The sequence below is a fragment of the Hordeum vulgare genome, chromosome 2H (genome assembly GCF_904849725.1).
Source record: "Hordeum vulgare subsp. vulgare chromosome 2H, MorexV3_pseudomolecules_assembly, whole genome shotgun sequence".
NCBI lineage: Eukaryota > Viridiplantae > Streptophyta > Magnoliopsida > Poales > Poaceae > Hordeum > Hordeum vulgare.
Window position 1 is genome coordinate 652368265 of NC_058519.1, and position 12442 is coordinate 652380706.

The following is a 12442-nucleotide window of genomic DNA, read 5'->3' on the forward strand; positions in this document are numbered from 1 at the left end:
AATGGCGGACGATAGAGCTGACCCGATTATGGACAACTATGATCCGGACGGTGAAGCACATATGTTCGGCATCATAAACGGCGATATTCTATATGTGCCGACCAGAGAAGAAGAAGATGATATCTCTTCTTATCTGAACCTTGACGGTGAAGATGAAGGGCGCCGTCAGCAAGATGATGCCGAACAAACGTCGATAAACGACGATCTTCAAATGGAAGTAGCAACCACCTCCGGCGCCGAGGTATATATATACATTGAGCCTCTGGTGATACAAACTAACTGATTTGAATAAATATGTGTGTACTAACGCGCGCGAATCTCTTTCTTATTTTAGCCCTCGGCCGGATCGTCGAAACAATCGAGTACGTCGTCAAAGCGTGGCGCAACCAAGACGATGAAACAAGGAGAAACATGCACCATCGAGGTTGTCGACAGTGCAACCGGCAGGCCGCTGGAGCCCCGCAAGAACGCCACCAAGTTTGTCAGCCAATGCGGAGCCGTTGTTAGAGACAACGTCTCGATCACCGTCCAGGAGTGGAATGAGCCAAAGAAGGCACGAATTGCTGCAGGTTTCACTTTTGTCGATAAGAGAACAAAAAAAGATTGCTTCAAGAAGCTTATGGAACATTTCGTTCTACCTCCGGAATACAACAAATTCGATGAGGAGGGTAACAAGATTGAGGAAAACAAGGAGAGGAGGAGGCTAGTCAAACAGTTCGCTCTTCATAAGATGGCCGACGCATTCCGGAAATTCAAGCAAAATCTAGCCCATGACTTTGTCAAGCAGAACAAGACTCCGGATTTCAAAGGACAATATGAGAAACTGAAACATGATTGGCCAGAATTTGTGAAGCAAAAGAAATCGGAGCAGTTCATTCAAATATCGAAAAAAATAAGGAAAATGCGGCTAAGAAGGAGTACAATCATATTATGGGGCCAGGAGGGTATCACATTTTGTTGCCTAGGTTGGAGAAGATGGAGAACGAGCTGAGGGCGCGAGGAATCCGTCCAGGTACGGAGGGATGGGACCCAAGGGCCAAAAGCTGGTGGTACGGGCATGGGGGAACGCTGAACCCGGAGACAGGGGAGTGTGTTTACCGGGGCAAATTAATTAAACCCACCCAAGCCCTTATTGACGCAATGAGGGATGCTCAAGAGGGGAAGATCAAGTTCAACAGAGAGAACGACGCGCTGACAAAAGCCCTCGGGAATCCTGAACACGGAGGACGTGTACGAGGCATGGGGCACATTCCGTGGAAAATAGGGTTCCCCCAGAACGATGACCCGTACGGTTACAGAAGCCGTAAGAGAAAGATGGATCGGGAAGCAGATGTTGTGGCGCGGTTGGCATCGGAAATGGATGTGATGAAGAAAACCATGAGTGTACTAGTAGCCGAAAGAGATGCAGCTCGGGTGCAGCATGAAGATCATCCAGCGGATCTCGGAAGCCAGCAGCGGAGAAGCAGCGTGGCTTCCACGGAGGCCCCACCGGCTGGTGCAGATGCACCGACGATCGAAATTAATGCACCGGAGCCTCTGGTGGTCGAAATTACTGCACCGGAGCCTCTGGTGGTCGAAATTACTGCACCGGAGCCTCCTCGCTACCCCGTGGACGATATAAAGGAGATGAAAGAATGTCATCTGTATTATCCTATCGGGAACATGTCCATGAAGGTAGCCATCGGCAGTGCTTTACCATGTTTACCTGGAGCACTCCACCACAACAACCCCATTCAAGATGGCTATGCTCGTGTCACGGTGGAGGACATAGTCCAAGGGTTTGAGGACTTGGAGATTGACATTGCTACACCTGAAGGGGAGAAAAGACTTGGAGATGTCAAGCGCCATTTCATTCTATGGCAAAAGAAGTTTATCAAGTTTCCAGGCGAGGCGCCAAGGACAACAAGTCCACCCCCCTACGGTGGTGGTGGTGGCGGTGGCGGTGGTGGTGGTGGTGGTGGTGGTGGCGGTTCACCTACACCTCCGTCACGTCAGCCGACGCCCCCCAGTCCACAACGTCCGGCGGGTGATCAGACGCCGCCCCCCAGTCCTCGTCCGGCGGGTGATCAGACGCCGCCCCCCAATCCACCTCCGGCAAAGAAGCAGAAGCAGAAGCAGTCCTGGATTATTAACCCGGACCCTTATGTACCTAAGACCACAAAGGTACTGGAGCCATCACTGAAGCCTCTCCCCACAAGGCCTTGGGAACGTAGTGCCGAGGAAGTCGACGCGGCCGCGGCTGCTGATTTGGAGAAATGGAAGGCGGACTGCAAGAAGAAAAGAGAGCCCGAGCCCAAGCCAGTATTTTCTGATGAGCAAAAGAAGTGGGCTAAGTCATTTTTGAGCACACCGTCCCAAGCCGCGAAGAATCTGCCTGACGACTATGCACGTGAACTTCGCAGGCAGGCACTCATGTTCAAGGAGAACAAAGAGCGGGAGAAGGCCGAAAGTAAAAAAAGCGGGAAACAAGTTGCCCAGCTCGGGGAACAAAGTAAACAATCGATTGCCCCGCTTATAGTGGAAGCCGCCGGTCCGGATGCCCCCGAGATCATACAAGCTGCGGCAGCACAGGGATTGACTGCAACGAGTGCCAGAGAACAAGCGGCCAACTTAGGTATTACTCTTCGTGAACTGTTAGGCCTTGATGAGGCGCCAGTGAAGGAGGTAGTAATTACATATGTCAAGAATGGGCCTCTCGTCGAGCCTGCGCAGGAAAAGGATCTACCTCCACAAATGAAAGGTCTGCTGAAATGGTACAAGGGTTACATAAAAAATAAAAACGCCAAAGATTATATTTATGCGGAAGTTAGACATGAGCATCACTTCAAACATTACTATGTACAAATTGAACTGAGTGAATTGTTCCAGCTTTTCAATCTGCGCGATCTCGACAAATCTATCATCAGTTGCTACGTTCTGTAAGTGATTTATTTCTACCCCATCTCGTTCATATTGCCTGCACTATATATATGTCCTAACTATATTGTTGTGTCCGCTATTATACATGCAGAATGAAGATTAAGGAATGCAGAGTAAGGAACATCCATGATGTTGGGTTCATTGACCCACACATCGTTAATGGACATGTGTTGGAGCATCACCCCGCCGACATGGAGGCAGACCTGTGGCAGTTTCTTACAAAGCAGGAACTCAAAAGTGATATTCTATTTCCTTACCATTTTGGGTGAGTGTTTCTGTCTTGAGCACATTCTCTTTTGTTTACTCCATGCATGGTATGTGGCCGGCTAATCGATGAGTTATGCATGACGTACTGTGCATGTATCGTGTCCGCAGGTTCCACTGGATTCTGCTAGTAATTAAAGTTAACACCTCAGAATGTCTCGTCCACGACTCTCTGAATATGGATCCAAAGCTTTGGGGCGGCATGAGAAGAATGCTGCAGAAGTAATTATTTTCATTCATTTGCGCTCTATATCGATCGGCCTATTTCGTTCATTTCCTAATATCAAGTAACTAATAACTCTCTTGTTCATTTAATTTTCTTTGCCTCGTAGGGTTTGGAGACGGTTCGTAGATACAAAGGTCGGTGAATTCAAAAAAGAGCTAGAATTCAAAAGGTCAAAGCCTAAGAATGCTGGGGATATTCAGCCAGCGGGGACCAATCTATGTGGATACTATGTCTGTGAGATGATCCGGAGATACACCTCTGAGCGGGTTCCGAGTGATACCAATGCTCAGAGGAATAACCTCCGGATGATGCTTAGTCCAGAAGCTCGCTTCCGACCACTTCAAGAGGAACTAGCTGGATGGTTCAGCAGGGAAGTCCTCCATCCTAAAGGAGAACACCATTACGAGGACGTAGAACTTTATATGCATTAAATTATGTATGGAAACTTGTTCAAAATTGTATATGGTCATCCGATGATATTGAATATATATTGTATATTCCTCTTGAATTCTTTTTGGTTCTAATTTCAAATTTGTTTGAAATTGTACATTCATATGCATGTATGTAGTACCGTAGAATATATGAAATTCCTTCAAAATTAAAATAAAGCACAAAAGAAATAAAACAATACAAATTAAACAGAAAACAGGTTTAGGGGGGGGGGGGCGCGCGCTAAAACCCTAAACCTGTGGCGGCCTTTAGTCGCGGTTGGCCAGAAGAACCGCGACTAAAGGTCCTCCGCCCCGACGGCCGCCTGGCGCCCACGTGGACGGGCCTTTAGTCGCGGTTCTTAAGAAACCGCGACTAAAGGTGGGGGGCTTTAGTCGCGCTTAGTTGGTCGCGGTTGCGCAACCGCGACTAATGGCAGTTGCGAACCGCGACCAAAGGCCTTTTTTCCACCAGTGTAGCTTGCTCGTCGGCGTGCTCGTCGGCTTGTGCGCCGGAGCCGCCGCTCGTCCTTGTCGGAGCCGCTCGTCGGCGCGCTCGCCAGCGTGCTCGTCGGTACTTGTGTTGCTGTCAAGCTCGTTGCTTGTAGGAGAGGATGCGGCGGTCAAAACTTTTTCCCCTGGTCGTCGCTCGTTGAAGCTTTTTACACATACAGTTGAAGTTTTTTCTAGAACGGTTCCAACTTTTCTGATTGTGCAGTGTATGGTTGTAGCTTTCTCTTCCAATGGTTGGAACTTTTTTCCTCTACGGTCGAAGCTTTTCTGTAAAGTGTTGCAACTATTATCTTTTAGCAGCGCTCGATTAATGCACTCTCTATTATTTCAGTTGCATCTTTTTTCATCAACGATTGAAGCATTTTAGGTCAACGGTTGCAGCATTCCGCCATGGCAATGATCGTTTATAGCTTTTTATATGTATGGTTGCAGCCTTATTCATCAACGGTTGTAGCATTTTATGTCAACGGTTGCAGCATCGCGAGTCAGGATCTACGGGGGCACATCTCGCGGTCGAACTGGTCGGACATGGTCGTGGACATGAAGCTTTTTCAAACCAACAGTCGAAGCTTTTTCAATGGTTGAAGCTTTTTCTCATGAATTAAAACTTTTCATTCCATGCTCTCGAAGCTTTTTCAATGGCCAGGAGAAGAGTTGAAGGAGAAAGAAGAGCGGTTGGTGGATGGATAAGGCACTGGATATGTGGCTAAGAAAGAGTCTGTTGCGGGGATGGATGAACGAGGACCATTAGATTAAAAGTAAATCCCACGTCCCGTGCGCGACCGGTGGAAGGCTTGGCCGGCGCGCCGGGTATAAACAATTCCCATAACTTTTTGTTGTTGTTGCATAAACTCATGTTTCACCGGCTTGCGAATAGTGGGGAATTGAGCTGCATAATTTTGACCCTGGTTTGTTTGGCGCCACCAGATTCAAAATAATTTTTTTTGGAGATTCAAAAAGAGTTTTGGAGAGAGCTCATGTAAAGTTAACGGCATGGGACGCCCACGCTGCTTCACACATGGTCTCAGTGCATTGCTGCAAATGATAATACTACATGCGTATTGCCTGTATGTGAAGAGGGACATCCGATAAAATTGAAATGATACAAAGAAGATTAGCATATGGCCCGTGCCCAAGGATGAGACGCACAAACCAAAAAAAAGAAACTGCTAACCACGGGCATATAGCGCATACTCGTTGCTCGCCTGCTGTACGCCTGTACCACACGCTTGACCATGCAGAGGTCCACATGGATGCTGCATGCTGCTGAGTCCTGACACGTACCCGGTCTTGAGCCAGGCCTGTAGGCTGTAGGCACTTGCACTCTTCCGCGGCCGTACGTCCAGCACTCAGGATATAGGCTCAATTCTTTTCGACCGGGATTCTGCAGAATCAAGATGCCGATTTATTTTCTCAAAATCTGTTTTTCATAGAATTTGTCGTCAAGTTCTTTTTTTATTGCAGTTTAAGATTTTGAATTGAGTTGTTTGTTGAAATGTCTATACTATCCTTAGAGCATCTCCAACAACCGTGATATACAAGAGTCGCGTTGAAAATATTGCGTTAATTGCGCGCGAGCGTTTCATGGGAGACGTAAAAAATGTGCGCGCGGGATAAACGATTCAGCACGCGGGGCAAAACAGCTTCACGCGTTATTTCGTGCGCCCGCTATCGCGCGCTGGACAGCGACGACTCGCGCGCGTCGTCTACCCACCACCGGATCCACGCAATGGCGCCGCCACACGCGCCACCCCATTTGTTCCCGCAACCCGACGACGCTTCCCCGGCCTATGCCCGCGCCGCCGCTATTTCCTTCGTCTCACTCTAATCGCCGCCGCCCCTCGCACGCTCCATTCCTCCGATGAAGAGCGCTCGACCGCCCACTGCCGCTCGACGCCCACAAGGTGTTCGACAAAACGGTTGCAAGGTATGTATTGCTTCAACTTGACATTTTTTACATGAAATTGGTACATGTTTTTTTCTATTTTTTATAAACTAGTTTAAATTCAGTATTGTAGATGAGTTCGTCATATGATTCTTTCGAAGAAAAATTTGATATTGAAGAGAAGGAGGACCTTGCAATGATCGTAGCTATGCACATCAATAAAAAATCGAAGCACGGTGTTTCGGTTATGGGTCAACGGAAAATTTGGAGGGATAAGATCGATGCCGACAACAGATTGATGGGACACTATTTTGTGGATAATCCCGTGCACTCCGAGTCGTACTACCGGCGCTGGCTTAGGATGATCACCGAGTTGTTCACGCGCATTGCAGAGAAACTGATGAGCCATGGTCGGTTTTTTCAGCACAGGAGGAATGCCGCCGGAGAACTCGGGCATGTCACTTTTCAAAAGGTGACATCCGCTTTGTGTATGTTGACATACGGTATTCTGGCTGATCTAGTTGAGGACCACTTGGCCATGGGTGAGAGTCAGGCCATCATGTGTGTCAAGCACTTCACAGTCAGAATTGTGCAAGTGTTTGGCCCAGAGTATTTGAGATCTCTCAATGCTGAAGACATCGCAAGGCTATTAGAGATGAACAAAGCTCGTGGGTCACCAAGTATGCTTGGCTCAATAGATTGCATGCATTGGAGTTGGAAGAACTGTCCTAAGGCATTGTGTGGGCAATTCAACGACCAGAAAAAGGGTTCCACTATAATCCTTGAAGCGGTGGCCGATCAAGAGACTTGAATTTGGGAGGGGAGATGACCGTGACACTTCAGGATGTTTCAATCACCACCGCACTTCCTACCGAGGGGAAGCCTCTTTGTATGAGCACAGATTCTAAGTGATGGCGCCAGTAAAATGAAGGCCCTTATTGGTATGGCTCATGCACATCCGGAGGGAGACAAGAAAGAAAGAGTCGCAGTCGGCGCTCCTTTCACTTGGATCATAGCGAACTTTGTGCAATGTCTAGAGGACGTCAGTAAAGATGTGATCAATATTTATGTTCGCGTGTACATGTGGTATGTTATCTCTAAGACTCTCTTCACCGATGACGATGCCAAGAACGCTCAACGGATGTGACTGAATCCATTTATTGTCCTCGACAAAAAAATAGCCAGGGTTTGGCGTCATTGGCCTACTTGTATCGAAAGGTAATAAATTGTTCGTGGTTAGTTCTTGTTTGGCTTTCACTCTTGCCCTTAACTGGTCAATTTTTGCCTTTACGTGTAGTTGGACCAAGTTTGTCGTAGGTCCTCAAAAGACAACAAAATTGGTGGTTGTATGGTCCTAGTCTTGGTATGGAGTCGGAAACGCCTGCCAGTTGAAGGCACTAGATAGGTAGGGTTCAAGGCATGGGACGACCATGACAACCCTATACGGCTTATCACTTGGGCTTACAAGTGGGATGTGGTATCAGAGATGACGAGTGATACGTCTCTAACGTACCAATTTTTTTGATTGTTCCATCCTATTGTATTATCAATCTTGAATACTTTATATGCAATTATATACTCTTTTATTTCATTTTTGGGAACTAACCTATTCACCCAGTGCCTAGTGACAATTGATATTTTCTGGTTGTTTTCGGTTTTCAAGAAATCAGTACCAAACAAAGTTCGAACGTTATGAATTATTGACGATTGTTTTTGGACAAAAGAGCACCTGGAAGCTTTGGAAGGAGACCAGAAGACACACGAGGAGACAACAAGGTAACAAGGTCCACCCAGGGGGTAGGCGCCTTGATGCCTTGTGGGACCCTCGTGGCTCCGTCTCACATAGTTCCACCTCCATAAATTTTCTAAAATCAGGAAACGAATAGAGAGCCACCCGAAACACCTTTTCCGTTGCTGCAAGGTTTTGTTCCAAAGGGAGGCCATCTGGAGACGTTTTTGGTGCCCTGTTGTACGTGGAATCGATTAGGGAGGCCATCTACATCAACTTTGATGCCTCCATGATGATGTGTGAGTAGTCCACCACAGGACTACGAGTCCATAGCTAGTACATAGATGGCTTCTTTTCTCTATTTGATCTTCAATACAAAGTTCACCGAGATTCTCATGGTGATCTATCTGATGTAATCCTCTTTTCCGGTGTATTTGTTCGGATTCAACGAATTGTGAGTTTATGATCATATTATACATGAATATTAATTGAGTCCTCTCTAAATTCTTTTATGCATGATTGTTATAGCTTCGTATTTCATTTTAATCTGTCGGTTTGATTTGGCCGACTAGATTGATTTATAATCAGTGAGAGTGGTGCATTGTGATAGGTTCAATCTTGTGTTGCTCAATACGAGTGACAGAAGGGACATAACTAGTATTGTATAGCTGCCAATAAGGATAAAACGATGGGGTATGAACATATTGCTTGTCTTACTTTGTCTATATTTTGTCACCTTGCTCCAAGCATTACTACGTTTCATACTTAATACTCTAGATGCATGCTGGATAGCGGTCGATTAGTTGAGTAATAGTAATAGTTGCAGGCAGGAGTCGGTCTGCGAGTCGGTCTGCTTGTTTATGAACATAATTCCTATGTACATGATCATTGCCATGAAAAACATGTCATAACTATGCGCTATTCTGTCAATTGCCCAACAATATTTTCTTTACCCACCGTATGCTATGTTCAAGAAAGAAGATACTAGGGAAAGCTATGACCCCCACGTCTACTTAGGCATATTTACTAAAACTCCAAAAGTACTTTTCTGGAATTTATTTACTATTACTTAATTTTATATATTTCTATTATGTATCTATTAGTATTTAATCCTTGCAAATAACGAATTCAAGGGGCTTGACAACCCTCTTGCCCGCGTTGGGTGCAAGTGTTTGATTCTGTATCTGTAGATGTTGTTGAAGGGGGTTTGCGCAATTCTCCTGTTAGTTCGATAACCTTGGTTCTCAGTGAGGAAAATACTTATTTCTACTATGTTCCACCTCCTCTTCTCTTCGGGGAAAACCCCAATGCTGTTTAAAAGTACCAAGAAGAATTTTCTCGCATCGCTGCCGGGGAGACATCAACAAATTCTTGTGATGTTCCTGCACACAAATTGTCATTCACTTGTTTTACTTTTTATTTGATTTTATATTTGCTTGCTTAAAAGTATATCAAAAACACAAAACATTTATCTTTGTTAGTTTAGTTGTTTCGTTTGTTAGTTTGCTTGCTTTGTCACTATGTCTCAAGAAAATACCAAAGTGCGTGATTTCTGAAATACTCATAGTACCGATCTTATTAGTAATCTTATACCACGTGCCACTAGTGCAGATTTTTATGATATTAATGTTGCATTGATAAATCTTGTGATGAAAGAACAACTTGCTGGAAGTCCTAATGAGGATCCTGCTTCACATCTTAATACGTTTGTTGAATTATGTGATATGCAAAAGAAAAAGGATATGGATAATGGTGTGCTTAAGTTGAAATTATTTCCCTTCTCACTTAGAGATAAATCTAAAGCATGGTTTTCATCCTTACCTCGTAATAGTATTGGAACATGGGATACGTGTAAGGGTGCTTTTAATACTAAGTATTTTCCCCTTGCTAAAGTTTTTCTCTCTCAGAAATCAAAATATGAATTGTAAACAACATGATCAAGAACATGTTACACAAGCATGGTGTTGGAATTATGCCCTAGAGGCAATAATAAATATAGTTATTATTATAATTCCTGTATCAAGATAATCGTTTATTATCCATGCTATAATTGTATTGAATGAAGACTTATATACATGTGTGGATACATAGATAAAACACTGTCCCTAGCAAGCCTCTAGTTGGCTAGCCAGTTGATCAAAGATAGTGAGGGTCTTCTGATTATGTACAAGGTGTTGTTGCTTGATAACTGGATCACGTCATTAGGAGAATCACGTGATGGACTAGACCCAAACTAATAGACGTAGCATGTTGATCGTGTCATTTTGTTGCTACTGTTTTCTGCGTGTCAAGTATTTATTCCTATGACCATGAGATCATATAACTCACTGACACCGGAGGAATGCTTTGTGTGTATCAAACGTCGCAACGTAACTGAGTGACTATAAAGATGCTCTACAGGTATATCAGAAGGTGTTCGTTGAGTTAGTATGGATCGAGACTGGGATTTGTCACTCCGTGTGACGGAGAGGTATCTCGGGGCCCACTCGGTAATACAACATCACACACAAGCCTTGCAAGCAATGTGACTTAGTGTAAGTTGCGGGATCTTGTATTACGGAACGAGTAAAGAGACTTGCCGGTAAACGAGATTGAAATAGGTATGCGGATACTGACGATCGAATCTCGGGCAAGTAACATACCGAAGGACAAAGGGAATGACATACGGGATTATACGAATCCTTGGAACTGAGGTTCAAACGATAAGATCTTCGTAGAATATGTAGGAAACATTTGAAAAGTTCAAGCAATTTCGAAATCCTACATATTCTACGAAGATCTTATCGTTTGAACCTCAGTGCCAAGGATTCGTATAATCCCGTATGTCATTCCCTTTGTCCTTCGGTATGTTACTTGCCCGAGATTCGATCATCAGTATCCGCATACCTATTTCAATCTCGTTTACCGGCAAGTCTCTTTACTCGTTCCATAATACAAGATCCCGCAACTTACACTAAGTTACATTGCTTGCAAGGCTTGTGTGTGATGTTGTATTACCGAGTGGGCCCCGAGATACCTCTCCGTCACACGGAGTGACAAATCCCAGTCTTGATCCATACTAACTCAACTAACACCTTCGGAGATACCTGTAGAGCATCTTTATAGTCACCCAGTTACGTTGCGACGTTTGATACACACAAAGCATTCCTCCGGTGTCAGTGAGTTATATGATCTCATGGTCATAGGAATAAATACTTGACACGCAGAAAACAGTAGCAACAAAATGACACGATCAACATGCTACGTCTATTAGTTTGGGTCTAGTCCATCACGTGATTCTCCCAATGACGTGATCCAGTTATCAAGCAACAACACCTTGTTCATAATCAGAAGACACTGACTATCATCGATCAACTGGCTAGCCAACTAGAGGCATGCTAGGGACGGTGTTTTGTCTATGTATCCACACATGTAAATGAGTCTTCATTCAATACAATTATAGCATGGATAATAAACTATTATCTTGATACAGGAATTATAATAATAACTATACATTTATTATTGCCTCTAGGGCATAATTCCAACAGGAAAGGAGAGGACTCCACCTTCCAAACCTAGTTGGATTCGGTTTGGACGGGGCGGACTTCCCCCCTTTGGCTCGGCCAACCCCCTTGGGGCTCCTTGAGCCTCAAGGCAAGGCCCCTCCCCTCCCACCTATATATACAGAGGTATTAGGGATGATTTAAGACAACTTTTCCACGGCAGCCCGACCACATACCTCCACGGTTTTTCCTCTAGATCGCGTTTCTGCGGAGCTCGGGCGGAGCCCTGCCGAGATCAGATCACCACCAACCTCCGGAGCGCCGTCACGCTGCCGGAGAACTCATCTACCTCTCCGTCTCTCTTGCTGGATCAAGAAGGCCGAGATCATCGTCGAGCTGTACGTGTGCTGAACGCGGAGGTGTCGTCCGTTCGGCACTAGATCGTGGGACGGATCACGGGACGGTTCGTGGGACGGTTCGCGGGGCGGATCGAGGGATGTGAGGACGTTCCACTACATCAACCGCGTTCACTAACGCTTCTGCTGTGCGATCTACAAGGGTACATAGATCGGAAATCCCCTCTCGTAGATGGACATCACCATGATAGGTCTTCGTGCGCGTAGGAAATTTTTTGTTTCCCATGCGACGTTCCCCAACACATGGAAGATAATTAAATTGATGATTAGAATTGTCCCACTCATGGCTTAAGTTTATGGATGATAATATAAAAATTCTTTGCGGGACTAAATTTTGTGTCAAGAAATCTTGTAGATTCCGCTGCAGGTGGTACATTCATGGAAATTACATTGGGATAAGGTACAAAACTTTTGTACAATATCTTGACAATTTTTTCTCAAAGTCATACCGAGCAAGCTCCAACTGGTAAGAAGGTAAATTCTGGCAAGGAAATCGCTACGCTGAATGATAAGATGGATGCTCTTATGAATATAACTGCCAATAAAAATGCTGATATTGATACCAATGATGTGCCACCAT

At 45.1% G+C, this 12442-nt stretch overlaps 1 non-coding gene across 1 annotated transcript; it reads left to right on the forward strand.

Moving 5' to 3' along the window:
• The first annotated feature begins 5417 nt into the window (after positions 1-5417).
• Positions 5418-5524, forward strand: LOC123433663. Its single transcript, XR_006625002.1, has one exon. It is a non-coding gene; the product is annotated as a U6 spliceosomal RNA (small nuclear RNA).
• Positions 5525-12442: the final 6918 nt, after the last annotated feature.